The 21,383-nt window shown below is 41.5% G+C and overlaps 1 protein-coding gene across 1 annotated transcript in view; it reads right to left on the reverse strand.

Moving 5' to 3' along the window:
• NELL2 (neural EGFL like 2) overlaps positions 1 to 21,383 on the reverse strand; it is a gene marked incomplete in the record, with an annotated part of 447,509 nt that overhangs the window by 184,320 nt on the left and 241,806 nt on the right.

Here is a 21,383-nt window from a genome sequence, read left to right on the forward strand (position 1 = left end):
CAAATAGATTGAAATACATACAACTTACTAACATAGCGTGATAAAGTCTTGTATAATTATATCTAGAGGGATAACAGTTTAGTAATGATATTTCACTCTAAAAATATGAATGTGGAATGCAATATACAATACAGGAAGCTATTTCACTCAAATATGTAATAGGATATGGAATACAGAAAATTTTTTTTTTCATTGAAATAGTGCTTTTTACTGGCTTGTAGGGCTGAGTGCTAATGAATTTTAGAATGTATTACACACAATACAGAAGATGATGATATGCATTTTAGCTACAGAACTGTAATATGTAAAATTCCACTGGCTACTTGATGTATCCAAATAAAATTTCAGGTTACTAAAAAACCAAAATGATTCGGTCATGTCCTCCAAATATGTTTGAATTTGTAGCTTTAATCATATTGGATGTCGAATTTAAAAAAAAAAAACACACTAGTCATTTATTTGCAGAGTCAGAACCTAGAGTTAAGGCAGGTCTGTCCCCATTATATTTTAGTGTTGCCTAAGATTCAGGAACCACAAAATAATAACCTGACAGACAATGCCATACCAACTGTATTCTGCTCCAATCACAAAGAAAATGTGTCATGCTTCATTTTAAATGTTCCCTGTTCCCATCATTATCCACTTTCTAGGCAGTTGCCATGGAGGTCTTTTTCCAGAACAATTTAAAATGTATGATCATCAACCAAGTCATTTTTCACCATTGTAACAGGCTGCACACTATTACCGCCACTGTCCCCGACTTCCGAAACTCACATAAATTCAAAGCGAAGACATTTCTAATTAAAAGAAGAAACTTGACACAGAGGAAAAAAATATGAAAACAGCTGTTATATAACACTTGGGATTTATATACCTTGCTAGGTTTTTGTCATTGGACATAATAAGATAATATCCAGGAGGTAAAACTATCTATTTCCAAGTCAATCTACTCTTCTGTCGCATTCCTGTACAAGAGTAAACAACTGTTCTTGTGTAATTAGATTCATAGTCAGGTTTATGATTACATTTTTACAACACAGAACCAGCAGTGTAATATGAATGCTGACTTTTCAATTAAGTTTTCTACAAGGATATTTGAGATTTCATACATACAGAGCACAAAAAAAATTAAGTTTGCATATAAAGGACTAAAGGACAAGTCTACTTTTCGCAAAACAAAAATAATAAATGCACATATATTTGCAGAAAAAATGTGCACTTCTTTTTTGCAATCGAGCCTGCAAAGCATTGTAACCATGATCACTAGATTATAGACACAATGCACAGGCTCCTGCAGGCACTTCCTTCAGCTCTGTATCTGTACTGGGTTAGAGCTTTCAATTACTGAGCTAGAAAACGTGTCAATGGACTACAAGCATGGTAATCACGCACTTGTGTTCCACTGAGAACTACAAGTCCATCTGCTGCAGTTGGAGACAGGGCTTAGCGTTTATTCATTCACAGCTCACTGTGAATGAATTACATGGCCACGCAGGTGGACTCTTGCACATGCAAAATTCAAAAGCGACAGCTGCTGTGGGGGAGAAGGGGATCAGCTTGGCACCATGTTATACCCTATATATAGACATAACATTTAACTTTGCCTAAAAAGTGGAGTTAACTTCTAAGAAAATGAAGTTCAAATTAAAGCAATCTATGATCAAAATGTAAAATCATACATTAATTTCCAGATTTTATTTCAGTTATTTCTAGCTTACTCCTATTGATTTGAAAAATCTTGAAGTCTCTAAGCTTACTTTGTGATCCCCACACATTTACTTCCTTAAATTCTGTGACACGTATTCACTATGCCCTGTGGGCACTGCTGTGTCCCACATTTTACAGAGCCTGCCTTCTGAACTACAGAGGTGCTGAGAGGAGGCAGAGTCGTTAGTACAGGAATCGCAGCTTGCAGGCAGGTACCACTGAATAGACAGGCAAGCAGCACTCACAACATGAAAGGAGATTTTTCAAATAAGCTTATATTTAATTGTCATATAAAACTATTAAATAAATAAAACGTGTTGCGCTGTCACATATGTGATAAAATGTTTTCTCAATTGATATGTGAAGGCAAAAAACAAATGAAAATATAATAAATTAAATGGATAAAACTGGCAAAAGTCCTTAAGTTGAAGAAAAATAAGAAGTGTCCTTCAATTTTCAACAGGTGCAACACCCAGTGCTCCCCAAAGGATAGGCAGGGAAAATATATCCTCTTACCAGATATTTATACCTATCAAGGTCTGTATGCGCATCAGTAAATAATCACCCCTCACTTCGGGTATAAGCCTCCTTTGCTGTTCAACCTGCTTAATGGACTCAAATGATACAAGTCACTGCATATATTGTTCTTTAGGGAACCTCAGACCCGGTCATACAATATATTCCAAATAGAAGAGGAAGCAAACTCATTGCGCAGAGTTCAGTAAAAGCACAAGAGTTTAACAAAAGAGTCTTACAGCAGAAAATATTTAAACAGGCATTTTGGAAATAAGCATTTAGTCAAACACCCTCCACGAGTGCCTTGCCGCTATTCCTTGCCTTAGTAGACTAAGGCATGAACATACCAAGACATTTTGGACAATTTCATGCTACTAACTTTGTGGGAGCAGTTTGGGGATGGCCTTTCTTGTTCCAACATGACTGCGCACCAGTGCACAAAGCAAGGTTTGTCAAGACATGGATGAGCGTGTTTGGGGTGGAGGAACTTGACTGGCCTTCACAGAGTCCTGACCTCAACCCGATAGAACACCTTTGGGATGAATTAGAGCGGAGACTGGGAGCCAGGCCTTCTTGTCCACATCAGTGCCTGACCTCATAAATGCGCTTCTGGAATATGGTCAAACATTCCCATAGACACACTCCTAAAATGTTGTGGACAGCCTTCCCAGAAGAGTTGAAGCGGTTATTGCTGCAAAGGGTGGGCCAACTCAATATTGAACCCTACGGACGAAGACTGGGATGCGATTAAAGTTCATGTGTGTGTAAAGGCAGGTGTACCAATACTTTTGACAATATAGTGTATATGGTATATCTCGTAAAATTAGCAGTGACATTGTCACTGTGCTGCATAAAGCTTCTGCAGAGATTAAAACTGCGGGTAGGACCCAGTAGATCCAGCCATTACATACTGCCAGCAAACTACGGGGGGCAGTTATAAGACCAATCTCTCTGCACAGTAGAGCAGTAGTGACCAGTCTTCATTACAAGAAACACCTGCAGAGAGGCCAAGTTCATTAGTGGTTTCATACTAAATTATTGCCCAGCTTTGGAAGAAATGCTCAAAGACAGAGGTCTCTTGTTTTCTCTTGAGTTCAACTTTAATTTCATTTTGGTATCATCCATGCTGAAAAAAAAAATGACTGATACAAATGGAAAAACTACATCCTCCCTGATATTTTCCTGCCCTAGGTCTGAGCCCTTCTGATATTTCTACAAATCCTGGGTTTTCAAGGGCTTTTGTATGTCCACACAGGCCTACATTATCATAAAGTGTTACAAAAACTATTTACCAAGATAACGCTCATAGCGCAAAGTGTATTTTCCTTCTAATATAAGCTGGTGTCCTTCTTTTGCAGCTCTACAAAGCCCCTTATAGATAAAGATATGCACTATGTACTCTCATTCTGAAAGCCTATTTCATTAAGCACTTCAGTCATACTTATTCATGTATGAAATTAAAGGAATAAACAATGTTAGTAAGCAGAACATTGTGTTAGAAAAAGATGATTGCTTTTATAGCAGGGCTTTATTTGGAAAGTGGCTGGCAATATGGTTTAAGTTCTCAACCTTTTAATATTACATGTCACTCATTAGATTAAAAAAAAAAAAAGTATAGGAAACATACAGCAATGATGAAAATATTTCTACAGAATGTACATTAAGGAATTCAGCTTTGTTCTAAATGACTGATGCCTTGACACTGATGGCTTTTCATAGCAAACATAACAGGTACATTGCTTTAAAACCGCTAGTTTCAGAAATCTCTACATTCTCACATATACTGTAATTAGTCAAGCCCATTTGTTTCCTTTCAACTTTTGTATATAAAAGGCAATTTGTCATCTACTTTTGTTCAGACTTTCTTTGAAACAGACAAGCCAAAACTTAGGCAATTTGGATTCAATATGAGGGGTCTATTTTCTTCTCTAAGTGTTTTTTAGCTGAACATTGACGGCTTCAGTTTATAATTTACCCAGCATGAAATTAAGTTTGGTTTCCTCCAGAATATGATGCTGCATCTACAACTTTATACAATTGACTAAAGACAGCAAAGTTAATGGAATAAAGTACAAACAAAATACTGTACTCAATTGTCAATTTGGCATAATCCTCTATTAAAATCAAGTCTTTACTACTTTCTATTTGGCACAGTGTTTTTTCAAAAGCCTGCAACGGTATAACTTAATAAGGTAGGTGATAAATATCATTACATTTTTATTTTATTATCCAGTGTTAAATCATATATTTTTCTAAATTTTAGGCTTTTAGAGAAAATGTACTATCCACTTCAAGACCAGTTAAGGTAAAAAAAAAAAAAAAAAAAACTTGCCAGTTTGAAGTGCATCCGGAAAGTATTCACAACACTTCACTTTTTTCCACATATTGTCATGTTACAGTCTTATTCCAAAATGGATTAAATTCATTATTTTCCTCAAAATTCTACAAACACCCCATAATGACAGTGTGAAAGAAGTTTGTTTGAAATCTTTGCAAATTTAAAAAAAAGAAAAAGAAAGAAAAAACAAAAAACAAAAACTACTTTGTTGAAGCACCGTTGGCACCAATTACAGCCTCAAGTCCTTTGCAGTATGATGCTACAAGCTTCTCCCATTCTTCTTTTCAAGACCTCTCAAGCTCCATCAGGTTGGATGGGGAGCATCGGTGCACAGCCATTTTCAGATCTCTCCAGAGATGTTTAATCAGGTTCAAGACTGGGCCACTCAAGGACATAGCCACTCCTTTGTTATCTTGGCTGTGTGCTTAGGGTTGTTGTCTTGTTGGAAGATGAACCTTCACCCCAGTCTGAGGTCCAGAGTGCTATGGAGCAGGTTTTCATCAAGGATGTCTCTGTACATTGCTGCATTCATCTTTCCCTCGATCCTTACTAGTCTCCCAGTTCCTGCCGTTGAAAAAACTCCACAGCATGATGCTGCCACCACCATGCTTCACTGTAGGAATGGTATTGGCCAGGTGATGGGTGGGGCTGGCTTCGTCCAGACATGACGCTTGCCATTCAGGCCAAAGAGTTTAATCTTTGTTCCATCAGACTAGAGAATTTTGTTTCTCATGGTCTGAGAGTCCTTCAGGTGCCTTTTGGCAAGCTCCAGGTGGGCTTTTACTGAGCCTTTTACTGAGGAGTGGCTTCCGTCTGGTCACAATACCATACAGGCCTGATTGGTGGAATGCTGCAGAGATGGTTCTTCTGGAAGGTTTTGTCCCCACAGAGAAATGCTGGAGCTCTGTTAGACTGACCAGTGGGTTCTTGGTCACCTCCCTGACCAAGGCCCTTCTCCCCTTATCACTCAGTTTGGCTGGGTGGCCCAGTCTAGGAAGAGTTCTGGTGGTTCCAAACTAATTCCATTTATGGATGATGGAGGCCACTGTGCTCATTGGGACCTTCAATGCTGCATACATTTTTCTGTACACTTCCCCAGATCTGTGCCCTGATACAATTCTGTCTCGGAGGTCTTCAAACAATTCCTTGGACTTCATGGCTTGGTTTGTGCTCTGACATGCATTGTTAACTGTGGGAACTTATTTAGACAGGTGTCCAAACTATGTCCAATCAACTTAATATACAACAGGTGGACTCCAAGTTGTTGAAACATCTCAAGGATGATCAGTAGAAACAGGATGTACCGGAGCTCAATTTTGAGTGTTATGGCAAAGGCTGTAAATACTTATGTACATGTGACTTTCGTTTTTTATTTTTAATAAACTTGCAAAGATTTCAAAACAAACTTCTCATTATGGGATATTGTTTGTAGAATTTTGACAAAAATAATGAATTTAATCCATTTTGGAATAAGGCTGTACCATAACAAAATGTGGAAAAAGTGAAGTGCTGTGAAAACTTTCTGGATGCACTGTATACCGGAATGATGCCTGTAGATACAGGCATCATCTCGGTATTGATTTTTTTTTTCAGCAGATGATGCAGTTTTTTTGCAAAGGCAATTGTTTGCAAAGGGCAATAGCCGCTGGATTGCTTTTACAGGCAGTAGAGGGAGCCTCTCCCCCCTTCAGTGCTTCTCCTGGCTCTCCTGCCTCACCAGGGAGCCCGCAACTGAAGCTGGCAGTTCCACTGGCTTACCACAGAGGTGATCGGGGACCAGAATGTCCCTAATTATTTCTATGGTATAGGAAACCAGAAGCGATGCGTATTGTGTCACTTTTGGCTTTGCTGGATGCAAACAAAGCCATTTTTGGCTTGGAAAAGCATCTATTCACACCATTTTTTTTTTTTTTTAAGGGCAGAGGAGACATCTGGGGTCTAATAGACCCCAGATCTGTTCAGTAAAAAAAGTACTCATCACTGCTTATTGTTATTACAAGGGATGTTTACATGTGCATGTGATAAAAAAAATTTAGAGTAAAAATAAAAACATTTAAATAAATTAACCACTTGCCTACAGGGCACTTTCACCCCCTTCCTGCCCAGACCAATTTTCAGCTTTCAGCGCTCTCACACTTTGAATGACAATCACTCAGACATGCAACACTGTACCCAAATAAAATTTGCATCCTTTTTTCACACAAATAGAGCTTTCTTTTGGTGGTATTTAATCACTAGTGGGTTTTTTATTTTTTGTGCTATAAATAAAAAAAAGATTGAAAATTTGGTGAAAAAATGCCCTTTTCTTTGTTTGTCATACAATTTTGCAAATTAGTAATAATTCTTCATAAATTTTGGCCAAAATTTATACGAATACATATCTTTGGTAAAAATAACCCTAATTAGTGTATATTATTTGGTTTTTGTAAAAGTTATAGAGTCTACAAGCTATGGTGCAAATCATTGAAAATTGATCACACCTGATGTACTGAAGACCTATCTCATTTCTCGAGACACTAACAAGCCAGGAAAGAACAAATACCCACAAAATGACCCCATTTTGGAAAGCAGACACCCCAACGTATAATCTATGAGGCATAATGAGTCTTTTGAACGATTCATTTTTTTCCAGAAGTTTTTGGAAAATGTGGAAAAAAAAATGAAAACGCATTTTTTTTTCCACAAAGTTGTCCATTTTTAAGATATTTTCAACAGCATGTACATAGCAAAAATGACTACCCAAAATACATTCTGCTACTCCTCCTGAGTATGGCGATACCACGTGTCAGACTTTTACACAGCCTGACCACATACAGAGGCCCACCATTTAAGTAGCACCTTCAGACGTTCTACAAGCATAAATTACACATCTAATTTCCTGACAACCTATTATTTTTGAAGGCCCTTATATTTCTAACACAAAGCATTTACATACCAAAAATTATACTCCAAAATTCAATTCAATTCCTCAATTCTATTGAGGAAAGGGTAAAAAAAAAAAAGTATTACCTGTGGTTTTAATAGTGTCCCCAGAGGAGGGAATTGGTGCAGGCAGCAGACAGGGATGTGCTTAGCAACAATAGTAATTATCCAGGCAGCAGGCAGGAATATTGTCTATAGTCAGCACAAGGATATCATCAGCACAGCCAAAGTATTTGTCCATAGAAATTGTCCAGGCAGAGACAGCCAGCACAGCCATAATATTGGCCCTGGTACACCGTTACCTCCCTGCACTCGTTATTGTACCGCTCTCCAGCCATTCGTAAACATACTGCCTCTTACTGCAGCTAATTATTTCCATAGTCCAGGTAGCAGGCAGAGGTGTGGTCAGTTTATGCTGCAGGCAGGGGGATGGCGGAAGTAAGTCAGCAGCAGGCTGAGGGCCACAATCAGGTAAGACCTGTGCACAGGGGTAGAGGCTTCGACCCACCCAAATCTCTATGAAGCCTCTGGACTCCAGACCCTAATCCAGAAATTACGAAACCCGGAGACAACAAAAAAAAATTATTTTCTCCAACCGGAAAAACATTTCTGAAGCCCCTCACATGTCAAACACCTGTGTCCTACAGTAGTTGGGCAACAGATCAGTCCATGTGGTAGGCAAAAGCATAGTCCATAAAACAGGCCAGGGTCAGATGACGTGCAAGCAGTCCAAGTGGTGAGCAGAAGCATAGTTGGTAAAACAGTACAACAGTATCATCTCTACGCTGATGACACCCAAATCTATCTCTCCACCCCCCAGCTCTCTTCATCTGTCTCCTCACGCATTACCAACTTATTAGCAGACATATCAGCCTGGATGTCACATCACTTTCTCAAACTCAACCTATCCAAAACCGAGCTCATGATATTTCCTCCCTCAGGTGCCACTTCCCCTGATCTCCCTGTCAAGATCAACGGCTCAACTATCAACCCATCTCCCCACGCCAAGGTCCTAGGTGTAATCCTGGACTCTGAACTAACCTTTCGACCCCACATTCTATCACTATCCAAAGCTTGCCGCCTCTGTCTTCGCAACATCTCCAAGATACGCCCCTTCCTAACCAATGACACCACAAAGCTTCTAATCCACTCCCTGGTCATCTCCCGCCTTGACTACTGCAACTCCCTCCTCATTGGTTTACCTCTAAATAGGCTATCCCCACTTCAGTCCATCATGAACGCTGCGGCCAGGCTCATCCACCACACAAACCGCTCAGCGTCTGCTACACCCCTCTGCCAATCCCTCCATTGGCTGCCACTCAGTCACCGAATTAAATTCAAGATACTAACTATAACTTACAAAGCCATCCACAACCTGGCCCCTAGCTACATCTCTAACCTAGTCACAAAATACCAACCTAATCGTTCTCTTCGCTCCTCCCAAGACCTCCTGCTCTCAAAATCCCTTGTCACCTCATCCCATGCTCGCCTTCAGGACTTCTCCAGAGCCTCCCCCATCCTCTGGAATGTTCTTCCCCAATCCGTCCGATTTTCTCCTACCTTATCCACTTTCAGACGATCCCTGAAAACTCATCTCTTCAGAGAAGCCTATCTGGCCCCCACCTAACAACTGTACATTTATCTTCTCAATCAGCACATCACCCACAGCTATTACCTCTTGTATCTCTTGACCTTCCCTCTTAGATTGTAAGCTCTAAGTGAGCAGGGCCCTCTGATTCCTACTGTATCAAATTGTATTGTATTTGTACTGTCTACCCTCAAGTTGTAAAGCGCTACGTAAACTGTTGGCGCTATATAAATATTGTATAATATAATAATAATAAAAACAGGCCATGGTCAGTTCACATGTAAGAAGTCCAAACGGCTGGCAGAAGCATAGTCAAAAAACAGGCCAGGGTCAGTTCACATAGAAGGCAGTGGCATGGTTATTTGAGGAAGCATGGGAAATGGTCAGCACAGATGATGATAATGGGGAAATGGTTAAGAATATGGGCTAATATTTTTGGGATGTGTGATATAGTCTGAAGCATTCACCAATGCAAAGGCCGGGTTCAAGGGGACACTGGGGACAATGGTAGCTGGTATCTCTTCTAAATCCTTTACTGCTGCATACTCGACATCTTTTTTGGCGTCTTTGGCCTGCTTCAGATGGTGGAATGTGGTCAGGGAAGTGGCGTTCATGAAGTCGGCTAACAGCATCAGAGCGAAGGTTTTCTGGGGGGGGTCTTTGATGGTAGATGAGGGACGTGACAACTTCTTCAGTGAATTTTAGGAAGTGGGCAGGGCTTTCGGTGGATTTGGTGTAAATTATGAAGGCATTATAAATGGCCAAATGAATTAAATAGAGTGCTAGTTTCTTGTACCAGAAACGGGACCTCCTTATTGCTAAATAGGGCTGAAGCATTTGGTCATTGAAATCCACCCCCCCATGTACAGTGTCGTCATGGATGGTGAACATGTACACATTCCTGGTATCCTTCCACCTCAAGGCCAGCACTTAGTTGCATCTCAAAGTTGCTCTCTTTCTCCCCTTCGCAATTTCTTATTTACTATGGCTTGTGGGAAGCCCTTCCTATTCTTTCTGGAGGTTCCACAGGCCAGGGTTTGTGCGAGGTATAGGTGTTTGAAAAGGGGGGCAGGCTTGTATAGAAGTTATCCAGGTATATGTGGTAACCTTTCTTCAGCAGTGGGTAGGCCAGGTCCCATACAATTTTACCAGTTGTGTCCATGTAGGCCAGGCACTACATGGGCACAACTGGTAAAATTGTATGGGACCTGGCCTACCCATCCTTTGTATATGCGGAACGCATACAGATATCCCGTGACTCTCTCGCAAAGCTTATAAAATTTCACTCCGTATTTGGCCCTTTTGCTAGGAATGTATTGTTTTATTCCTAGCCGGTCTGAAAAGGGTACCAGGGACTCATCTACACATATATGCTTATCGGGGACATAGAATTCTGCAAATCGTTGGGAAAAGAAATTAATGAGTAGGCAAATTTTATATAATTTATCGTAATTTGGATGATTGCAGGGAGGGCACTGGGTGTGGTCACTGAAATTAAGAAAACGCATTATCATCTAGTATCAGGACCTGGACATTACAGAAGAATAAATGGGCATGTGGTGAATGGGGTGGGTGGATCAATAGGCATGTCCTTCATTTTTTTTTGTAAGCCCCATGTTTATGGTGAGGCCCATAAACATTTTGAACTCCTCCAAAGTCAAATCCTTCCACTCGAATGGACGGGCGTATGAAGATTGGGGGTTGTTGGCAATATGCTGCTGGGCATATAAATTGGTCTGGTCCACGATGAGTTGCAGCAAAGTGTTGGGCAAAAATAAATTAAAACAATCAATTTCAGAAAAAATTTGGGTATTGGCCTGCACACCTGGCTGTGCGGTGAAAGGGGGAATTCTTGCTGATCCTGAGTCGGAAGGCAGCCATGTTGGATTGGCAAGACCATCTGGGAGATATGTAGCGGCCCTGGCTCATGGAGGACCTGGCACTCCAGTGCTGGTAGTTGGAGTTCCTGTGCTGGCATTTGGGCATGATGCTGCGGAAGTGCTGGGCATTTCTTGTGGCCTTTCGCTGGCGGCAGCTCTGGTACTGGGCCATTGGTTTTAGGGTCTATCGCTGACAGCAGCGCTGGTACTGGGCCTGGGAATTTGATCCTGGGGTATATTGCTGGTGGCTGCCTGGTTTCCAGAGCACCGTGATCCATTCTTCCTCTGATTCGTTTGCCGATCCACTACTATCGATCGGTTCAAATGCTGAATTTGATTCACAATCGGAATTGGCATTTGAATCTGATGAGAACTCCCCGCTGCTCTCATCAGTCACGGAGAGGATCTGAAACGCCTCCTCACTTGTATAGAATCTTTTGGACATTTTTTCTGATGGGCTGTGCGACAGGTGACAAATTACGGTTACTGATGGGCGACAGGTGATGGTCACTGATCAGCGACAGGTGATCGGTGACAGGTGACAGTCACTGATGGCAATCTCTGATGGTAACTGGTGCACTTTATGGGACTGATAGGTGACAGATGAGGGTCACGGATGGGTCCCTGATGACGGTCACTGATGGTGGTCACTGATGGGTGACAGGTGCACCGCTGACGGCAGTCTCCGACGGTGACAGGTGCACTTTGTGGGCACTGATGGGTGACAGGTGCACCGCTGACGGCAGTCTCCGACGGTGACAGGTGCACTTTGTGGGCACTGATGGGTGACAGGCGCACTTTGTGGGCACTGATGGGTGACAGGTGCACTTTGTGGGCACTGATGGGTGACAGGTGCACTTTTATAAGCACTGATGTGGTAACTGTTGGGTGACAGCTGTAATGGGGGGGGTGATGTGACAGGTTCTCTTATTTGTTGTGTTGGTGCAGTACAGTACAAACACAGATCGGCCACTCACTGCTCCTGGCTCTTCTCTCCTCACACTTGTAACGGTGTGTGAGGAGAGAAGAGCCGGTAACAGCTAGTAACCGGTCTATGTTTACATTTAGTGATCGGCTGTGAATGGATCACAGCCGATCATGTGGTAAACAGCTGCCAGCCATTGGCTGTTTACCCTAGTCGGTGGGCTTGAATGGAGGAGAAGATTTGGATGCCGCACACCGGATGTAGTCAAAAAACTTCACTTTATTGAAAAAATGGGATCATCAAAATAACAAGACTGTCATGCAGAAAGTACAGGTAAGTTGACGCGTTTCGCACTCAGGACTGAGTGCTAACTCATAGCTATGAGTTAGCACTCAGTCCTGAGTGCGAAATGCCGGTGTGCGGCATCCAAATCTTCTCCTCCATTCAAGCCTGTTTTGCTTAGCATTCAGCCAGCACCTGGAGCTCTTCTGCTCTGAAACTTCTACTTACACCTGGGTCAGTGTCAGCCTGAGCGGTGGAAACACTTTCTTTGCTTGTCTGCATCTAAGGATATAGACCCTAGTCGGTGATGAGCATGCGCAGTCTAAAGCGGGGAATACCCTTTTGTGATCGGCCATGACGTAATTGCGGCCGATCACATGGTGTACAGCCATGCCCAATGGCTGTGCACCCCTGTCGGTGACCCGCTGTGTCCCAGGAACACGGCGACGCCGACAGAGCAGGGTTGCGTGCCCGCGATCGCGTGCATGCCCTGTGTGAATCAGCCGCCGTCATATGACAGCGGCCCAGAACAAGAGCCGCACCACTCCGCCGTCATATGACGGTGGGCGGGCTGCAACAGGTTAAAGAAAATGAAAAACAAAAATTGAAAGCGCCCCCATCCCACTGAGCTCGTGCACAAGGGTAAATGCATACACAGGTCCCGAAAAAACATACACTATATTACCAAAATTATTGGGAGGCCGGCCTTTACACGCACATGAACTTTAATGGCATCCCAGTTTTAGTCCGTAGGGTTAAATATTGAGTTGGCTCATCCTTTGCAGCTATAACAGCTTCAACTCTTCTGGGAAGGCTGTCCACAAGGTTTAGGAGTGTGTCCAAGGGAATGTTTGACCATTCTTCCAGAAGCGCATTTGTGAGGTCAGGCACTGATGGGGACAAGAAGGCCTGGCTCTCAGTCTCCACTCTAATTCCCCCAAAGGTGTTCTATCGAGTTGAGGTCAGGACTGTGCAGGACAGTTCCTCCACACCAAACTCAGTCATCCATGTCTTTATGGACCTTGCTTTGTGCACTGGTCCAAATCATTTGGTGGAGGGGGGATTATGGTGTGGGGTTGTTTTTCAGGGTTTGGGCTTAGCCTCCTCCTTCCAGTGAAGGCAACTCTTAAGGTACCAGCATACCAAGACATTTTAGACAATTTCATGTTCCCAACTTTGTGGAAACAGTTTATGGATGGACCCTTCCTGTTCCAACATGACTGCACACCAGTGCACAAAGCAAGGTCCATAAAGAAATGTCGAGTTTGGGGGTGGAGGAATTTGACTGGCCTGCACAAAGTTCTGACCTCAATCGATAGAACACCTTTTGGATGAATTAGAGCATAGACTGCAAGCCAGGCTGTCTTGTCCACATCAGTGCCTAACCTCACAAATGCGCTGGAAGAATGGTCAAACATTCCCATAGACAAACTCCTAAACCTTATGGACAGCCTTGCTAGAAGAGTTGAAGCTATTATAGCTGCAAAGGGTGAACCAACCCAATATGGAACCCTACGGACTAAGCCTGGGAAGCCATTCAAAGCAAATTTCTAGCAAAGTCATCAAGTGGTTAAACTAAGCTCAATATAGTCAAGAAAATCAAGCAATTCTGAAAAAGATTCTTCCACTGTCCTTTAGAGCAGTGGTCCCCAACCCCCGGGGCCAGGGACCGAGCCGCACAGCAGGAGATAAGTGGCGACCGCGGTCAGGACTGGCCTGTCGCAGACCGCTATCCCCGCTCATCTCCTGCTGTGCGACCATGCAGTGTGTCCTCTTCCAGCTCATCTGCCCACCCAACCGACAATATCATCCAATCAGCAGGGCAGGAGGAGCTGCCCTGCTGATAGGATGACATTGTCAGGTGAGCGGAGGGATCCGGGAGAGGACACACAGACTGTTCATTGCCTCTGCCCTGCTAAGGCACGAGTCCTGTGCACTGCAAGGGAGGCAGACTTTAGAATGGAAAACTGCAGGGTTTTTTTTTTTTCAGCCACTTTTTTCAGCCACTGGCATAAGCTCTGTGCTCATCACCATCTACTGCCCAGCTTCCCTGTGACAGTGCAGCTGAGTTAACCCAGGGTCTCTCCACAGTTATCCCTGCCCTTGCACTCAGTGCCGAGAGAAAGAATGCACAGCATTCACATTGTTCATGTCAGTGAGAGATGCTCTCCTTTGAACTGCAGCAGCTCAAAGGAGAGCACTTCGGAAGCGATGACCTGCTCTAAATCTTGCCAGTGCCGCAACAGAATAGTATAATAGCTGAGGAGCAGTGGTGGGGGGGAGGGGGGGGCATTTAGTTACCAAGATGAGCACTGGTGGCTGGGGGGGTGCAGAAGCAAGATCTGATGAAAAAATAGAGTGGAGGGCAGGAGGTGAGCACTGGTGAAAGTCTAACTTAATATTTATTTTAGCATAAAAGTAAATTCTTTTTCTCTGTTGATGGTAGGGTGCAGAGGTGAACTGCGAGCAGGGTACAGGGCAGAGCTGTGGACAGTGGTGTGCAGAGGTGAGATTTAGACACGGTAACGAGGTGAGCAATGGATAAGCGGTGCAGAGGTGAGTGATGAGTGTTACTTTTTAGGGGGAAAAGTTGTAAAATTTTGACTGGGGAAGATTTTTACCTGGTAGGGAGGAACAGCACAGCATACATACAGATGAGCATACATAGATTGGTTTAAACAAGGTCTCTCTAACACTCACTGTAAAATTACACCACACCCACTCGATGACACAGGCCATATCCCTACTTCGCCTCCACCCAATCCCCCCTCCCTGTTTGAGTTCCTGCACCTATTCTATGAGAAAAAAGGTCCTAAAGAAGTGTCATGTCAAAGAGGAAAGGGGGAGGGGTAGACTGCAGGGGCACTGTAATGGGGGGGGTGACTGCACTGTAAAAGGTGCACTGTAATCATTACAATACCCGTTTACAGTGCAGTCCCCTCTAAATCACTGGCCCCCTTTTCATTACAGTGCCACCTTTACATTACTGCCCGCCTTTTCATTACAGTACTTCTTTTACAGAGCAGTCCCCGTTACATTAATGTAAAGGGGTACTGTGATGTAAAGGGGACTGCACTGTAAAGGGGCACTGTAATGTAATGTAAAGGGGGCTGTGGACAGACTCCGTGAATAGCCCCTCCCAGGTCCCTGGGAAAATTGGCTGCCATAAAACTGGTCCCTGGTGCCAAAAAGGTTGGGGACCGCTGTTTTAGAGGCTCTTCTGTGAACTTAAAGGATGCTGCCAGTCTATATTTGCTGATAAAGTATGCAGATAATGGACAAAATGCACTCTGTTACAAACAAGTGTAATGCTACCCCCGTAGGAGCTGCTAGATAAATGGGTCCTCTGCCCCTTGCTTTATCCTTCCCAAGAGTCTTAGCCCTTCTGACACACCAGGTTGAGCGCCAAAGCACATAACACAGTGAAAGCCGGCAAATAATTCCTTTTCCCCACCAATAGGGCTATACCAACAGCAGAAACAACCTTTAGAATAAATCTTAGTGTATTATTCACTGGAGTTAATAACCAAGCAAATTCAAGTGAGTTACAGTTCAGCATACAGGATGGCTAACCGTGAAGCTAGATAAAAAAGGGACATGGGCTGCTCAAACTGACAAACAGTAGCAATGCAATAAAAAAAAGTCACCGTGGACAGCAGCGCACTTTTATTTAAAAATACAAGAGCTATACTGCTAGTGTGCACCAATGATTACAGTGCTGGGCCCAAACTGACTTTGGAAGCCCTGGTAAATTTGAACAATGTAAACAAATTAGGGGACTATGGGAAACCTGCAAAGTGAATATTAGGGACAGTCCTTAAAATTAGTCTTCTGCCAGCTATGTTGACCTTTTAAATGAGTGTTGGTGAGCTTAGGAAAGTCTTGCAATCCTGCAAGCAGTAAAATGACAACAAGTGCAACTCTATTCACTGCAAAGAAAAACAGAAGCAAGCCAGAGATCAGAATATGATGCAGTATGACCACAGTCCTGAGTTGGTAGTGATGCTATGATGATGACCTGTATGTGACCAAGTACTAGATTGCTATGAATGAATGTGGGTTGGGTGCTCTGATCATTCTGCTCTTAGCAGCTTATCTTGGGCTAACAGTACAAGGTGGGACAGCAACCCACCCAACCAACTCCGGATTTGGTGACGGGCTCTTGCAATGAAAGGGGGCCCCTTTGGTCTGGTTTGGGGATGGCTGTAACTTAAACGGTAGGAGCAAAAAGTCTGGTGAATGCTCCAGTCTCTTGGTGGAAACTCTGAAAGATGGACTAGACTGACAGAGCTGCTGATTCCCAGTGGTCTCCTCTCCACTGCAGGCTACTTGCACTGACCATTCTGGATGCATGGATTCCCACAGCGCCAAGAGAGGGTTTTCCCAGGTGATTCTTTAAAAGCTCTCAGTCTCCTCCTGCTTGTACAAGCTCTTGCCAACACAAAGGGCAAAAGTAAATAAGGAGCAAGGTCTCCTTCTCCATATTATTGTAGTCCATCTGGCTACACAAGGAACCTCTGGAATCAACTTACGGGTGCCTGCTTTCCTGGCTAGCTAGCCCCTAGTAAATGAAGACCGCATAAATGTCAGTGGGGCAGCATGCAAATCCCCCAAAAAAAAGGTATGCTAGGGATACTCTTCAAAAAACAACTGCAACCTAGCTCTTCCTTCCTCTTCACTGTACTTTCTGTACATGCTTCCAGACAGCATGATGTAAACACGTGCATACAGTAAATATCAGGATTTTAAATCTGCGGTAGGCAATGAATTAAGCAGATTGACTAATTCTCTAAACACGCTAGTATAAATTTGTAAAAATTCAAAGCTGAACATGAAAAAAACAAAACAAAATAAAAAAAAAACAACTAGTACAAGCGTTCTAGTATTACCAAATGCAAACGTAAAATTAGTTTGGTGAATCCAAATCACGGTCATTCAACAGCACAGAAGAAAAAATTTGCTGCTGCTTAAAGCCGAGTACCAGTTTAAAATACAAAATGAAAAAATGCCTGGCAGTTTTTAAAACCATAAAAGCAGTTTTTGCTGCAATACCACTGACTCACCAAGCCATAGTCTAGCACATTATTCCAGTTTGAATAAAGTGCAGCATCACTAAACTCAATTACTGTAAATGCTGCAGATAACAGTACATGTTAGTATGCAAGTGCTGTTCTCAGCAGCATTAAAGACTGCCTACTATTAGAGAAAGAAAGGAAGGTATAGGCGCCATGATGTCATGGGATTACACTGGAGATCCATGAAATTACTACCTTATCTAAGATGTGGCATCTGGGAGTGCTTTATAAATTGTACATAGCCTCACCTACAGTATACAGCGCTGTGTTCAGATAGTGGGATAGGAACTTCCCGTACCACACCCAGGACAAAATCAAGCCTTTCACAAAGAGGCTTGCATTCGATGAATGAATGCAAAGCTTCATCTGAAACTAAAGCTGGGTACAAACAAACAAAATTTCACTAAAAGCTGGATATCAGCTTTAAGTGCTGTGGCCTTGAATGTAATTTAATTGTCGGCATGCTCAGAAATGAATCCTATACATAAATTGTCCATAGACTTGAAAAGGATCAGCATCAGGTCAACAAGACTTGGACTGGATTGACAACACTCTTCATATCTACAGGCATAAGCAGAGTGCTTCAGACATCCCAGATTGACTCTTTTTGGAAGGCAAATCCCTTGGCAGTTGTTTAGGTGAATCACTGCTCCATAAAATAAGACAGCATTTAAAATATCACTTCCCTCGCACCAGCATAGGCATATTCAAGCACACACAACCTGTTAAACAAGCTCATAGGCTTATAAATAAATTTGTGCAAGCATGAGCGGACTCTCCTTTAACATCTATGGCCACCTTAACAATGTGCCAGTCACTTTGCTCCTAGTTGTCAAGAAATACCTATGCTCATTGTAAGGAAATGTAATACAAATTACAGGCCACAGAACTTAAACTCATTATCTAGTAGTGATCACAGTGGGGATACGGGCTGGTTTAATAACTGTGCAGGTCACTTAATGTGCATAAAGGGGTTTTAAGCTTTAATGGTAATACACCTTCAGCTACCTCTATTAAATTGTTCAGCAATTGAAGGACTTGTGAATCATCCTAAAGCGTCACTGTCAAGTCATATTTCATTACATTTAATCACATATACTTGTTTTCAAATATTATTGGAATACATCTTTGAAATACAAGCACAGATAATATTATAAATGTCATTCTCATTTCTCTGCTGTGAAAGACCCATCAATCAAAGTAAACATGAATATAACATTTCAGTACACTATTTAGTAGCACAGTAGCAGAATCCCTATTATTTCCATCAAATACTGCTTAAGGTATAAGACTTCTCGACTCTATAAATGCATTTCTATCACTGATCTCCTGGCCTCTATTACACACACATGCCAGAGTACACTATCCTAATAGGCAGCAACTCATTTTTTCAAAATATTTGATCAGTCTCCACTTCAAGAAATCATCAAAGCAGGGATTTTAAGACAAATGTGAGTTCTGATAGTTCTGACTTAACAAATTACAAACCATGTCGAAGATATTGTAAAACAATTGTAAAACAACATTCTAAATACCTTCGTTACTGATCTTTAATTTAAAAATGTGAAAAAAAATGGATGTCTGTTGTCACAACATTGTTAAAACATAATATTTGTTCTATTATCTAAACTATGTTTTAATCTAACCCATGTTTTAAATAATGTAAAACATTATTAAAATGTTAAATACTACCGAGCATTTGGCTGATATTCATTGTTGACAGTAAAATTATATCTATACCCAAGAACAAAATAGTTAAAATACTGCAATCTACAAGTCCTTGTGATGGTTCCTTTAGTTTTCTTTCAAGCACATTTTTGAAAATACTCTTAGGCAAAGTGTGTTATTGGTAGGCTAAGGCAAAGTGTGTTATTGGTAGGCTAAGGCAAAGTGTGTTATTGGTAGGCTAAGGCAAAGTGTGTTATTGGTAGGCTAAGGCAAAGTGTGTTATTGGTAGGCTAAGGCATTAGACATGTGCATTCGTTTTTCGTCCGAATGCATTTTCGTCCGAATTTCAGGTATTTTCGTTATCGTTTTAACAAACGATAACGAAAGTGCAGAGTCCGAAAAACGAAAGATCCGACATAAACAAATGCTTTATTTTCGTTTTCGTTGCTACAACAGTTTGATATAGATAGGAGATTCGACATGATGATAACAATAACAATCTGTGTCCATCAAACCTGTGGTCGAATGTGCCTAACCTTAACTCTATTAGTCCAAGATTATTCTACATAGAGAGAAAAGATTTGACGTAGAGAGAAAAGATTCGACGTAGAGAGAAAAGATTCGACGTAGAGAGAAAAGATTCGATGTAGGGGAGAAAAGATTCGATGTAGGGAAGAAAAGATAAATAAAAATAATGATGATGATGAATGTTATTGGCTGATTGTAACCAAAGAGGAGGAGCAGTAAAATAGCTAGAACTAAGTACACACGTACTTTGGCTTATGGTGTCTGTTGAAAGTTCTAAGAAGATTCGACGGAGCAGGTAAACTATACGGTGTCGTACAGTTTAGCTGCTCCGTCGAATCTTCTTTGAACATTCAACAGACACCATAAGCCTTTAATGACAGATTCGACCTTTATTTGGATTTTCGGACGAATGCAGTTTTCAACGAAAAACGAAATTAATAAAAACGAATTTCGGGAGTAACTAAATAAATTTATTTTTTGGACAAAAACGAAATTCCGAAACGAAATATTTCAGTGTGCACATGTCTATAAGGCATGTGTTATTGGTAGGCTAAGACAAAGTGTGTTATTGGTAGGCTAAGGCAAAGTGTGTTATTGGTAGGCTAAGGCAAAGGGTGTTATTGGCAGGCTAAGGCAAAGTGTGTTATTGGCAGGCTAAGGCAAAGGGTGTTATTGGTAGGCTAAGACAAAGTGTGTTATTGGTAGGCTAAGGCAAAGTGTGTTATTGGTAGGCTAAGGCATGTGTTATTGGTAGGCTAAGACAAAGTGTGTTATTGGTAGGCTAAGGCAAAGTGTGTTATTGGTAGGCTATGTTAAAGGGTGTTATTGGTAGGATCATCAGCTGAAAGTGAAGAGAAAGGGATTTCAAAGCCACAATAGATACATTAAGTTGCAATATCTTATTTTTGTTTTGTTTTGGTGTTGATCTACACTTTAAAATAAGGATAAGTAATGGGGTATATTAAAGAACTGTTGGTTGTTTGCAGCAACTAGTTTAACCAAGTGTCATGTAACTGCAAAATCACCAAGCATGTTTGTTGGTGAAACAATGATTATTACTCAAAGCTTATCCAATATAAAATTAGACACTGAATTAATGTATTAAAAAAAAAAAAAAACTTTTGATATATTTAGCGCTTAAAGCTTGACAGTGAGAAAAATCGAAAATAGAATACGGGGCCTGTATTGTGATTTTGCAGATATTTTCTTTCTGTACTTATTGTGGTCAGATTATAAATTACATATGAATATTGTACATGCTTTGTCAATGCTTATGAGCTTTGTTGAGGTTATCTACAGAGCGCAATACCTCAAGCTGCAATTTTTACTGCACACAAATTACATTTTAAGACCTCATGCACACTGGATGTTATAAAAACGGCAGTAGCATTAGCTATAGAAGCATAAGTTTTGCAGCATTTTTGCATTAGCGATTTTCAGTGATTTTTAGCTGTAGCGTTTCCTTTTTTTTTTTCAGCTTTTAGAACAGTTCAAGCGTTTTTACTGCTGAAAAACTCCTCTTAAAACCCACTAGTTCTGAGTTTTTTTTCAGCCACAAAACGCGCCTGCCAAAAAACACTGATAACAGCCTATGTGTGCATGGACACAAATGTCTAGCATGTGTGCACGCTTTTTTGAATGTGAAAAGGTTTTCTTTCATATATTTACACTTGTAATACCTACAAATGTGTAATAACAAATCTCTAATATTTGAAAAAAAAAAAAAAGAAGACGTTATTCCTTTTTCTAATCTGTCAGATTTATTGAAAGTTTCGCAGTATAGTATAGCATAGCATGGCAAGAAACAAGGGGTGGATACTTGCCCAAGTAGCATGAAAAAATGGGAGATAAAAAAAAGAAAGCGGGGGAAGAAGAGGACGGGAGAAGGGTTGAATCATTATCTACTGAATGATAAACAGTTAGTTCTCAGAAAAAACAAAGGTTATCAAAATAT

This window comes from Aquarana catesbeiana, linkage group LG03 (assembly GCF_042186555.1).
Source record: "Aquarana catesbeiana isolate 2022-GZ linkage group LG03, ASM4218655v1, whole genome shotgun sequence".
Lineage (NCBI taxonomy): Eukaryota > Metazoa > Chordata > Amphibia > Anura > Ranidae > Aquarana > Aquarana catesbeiana.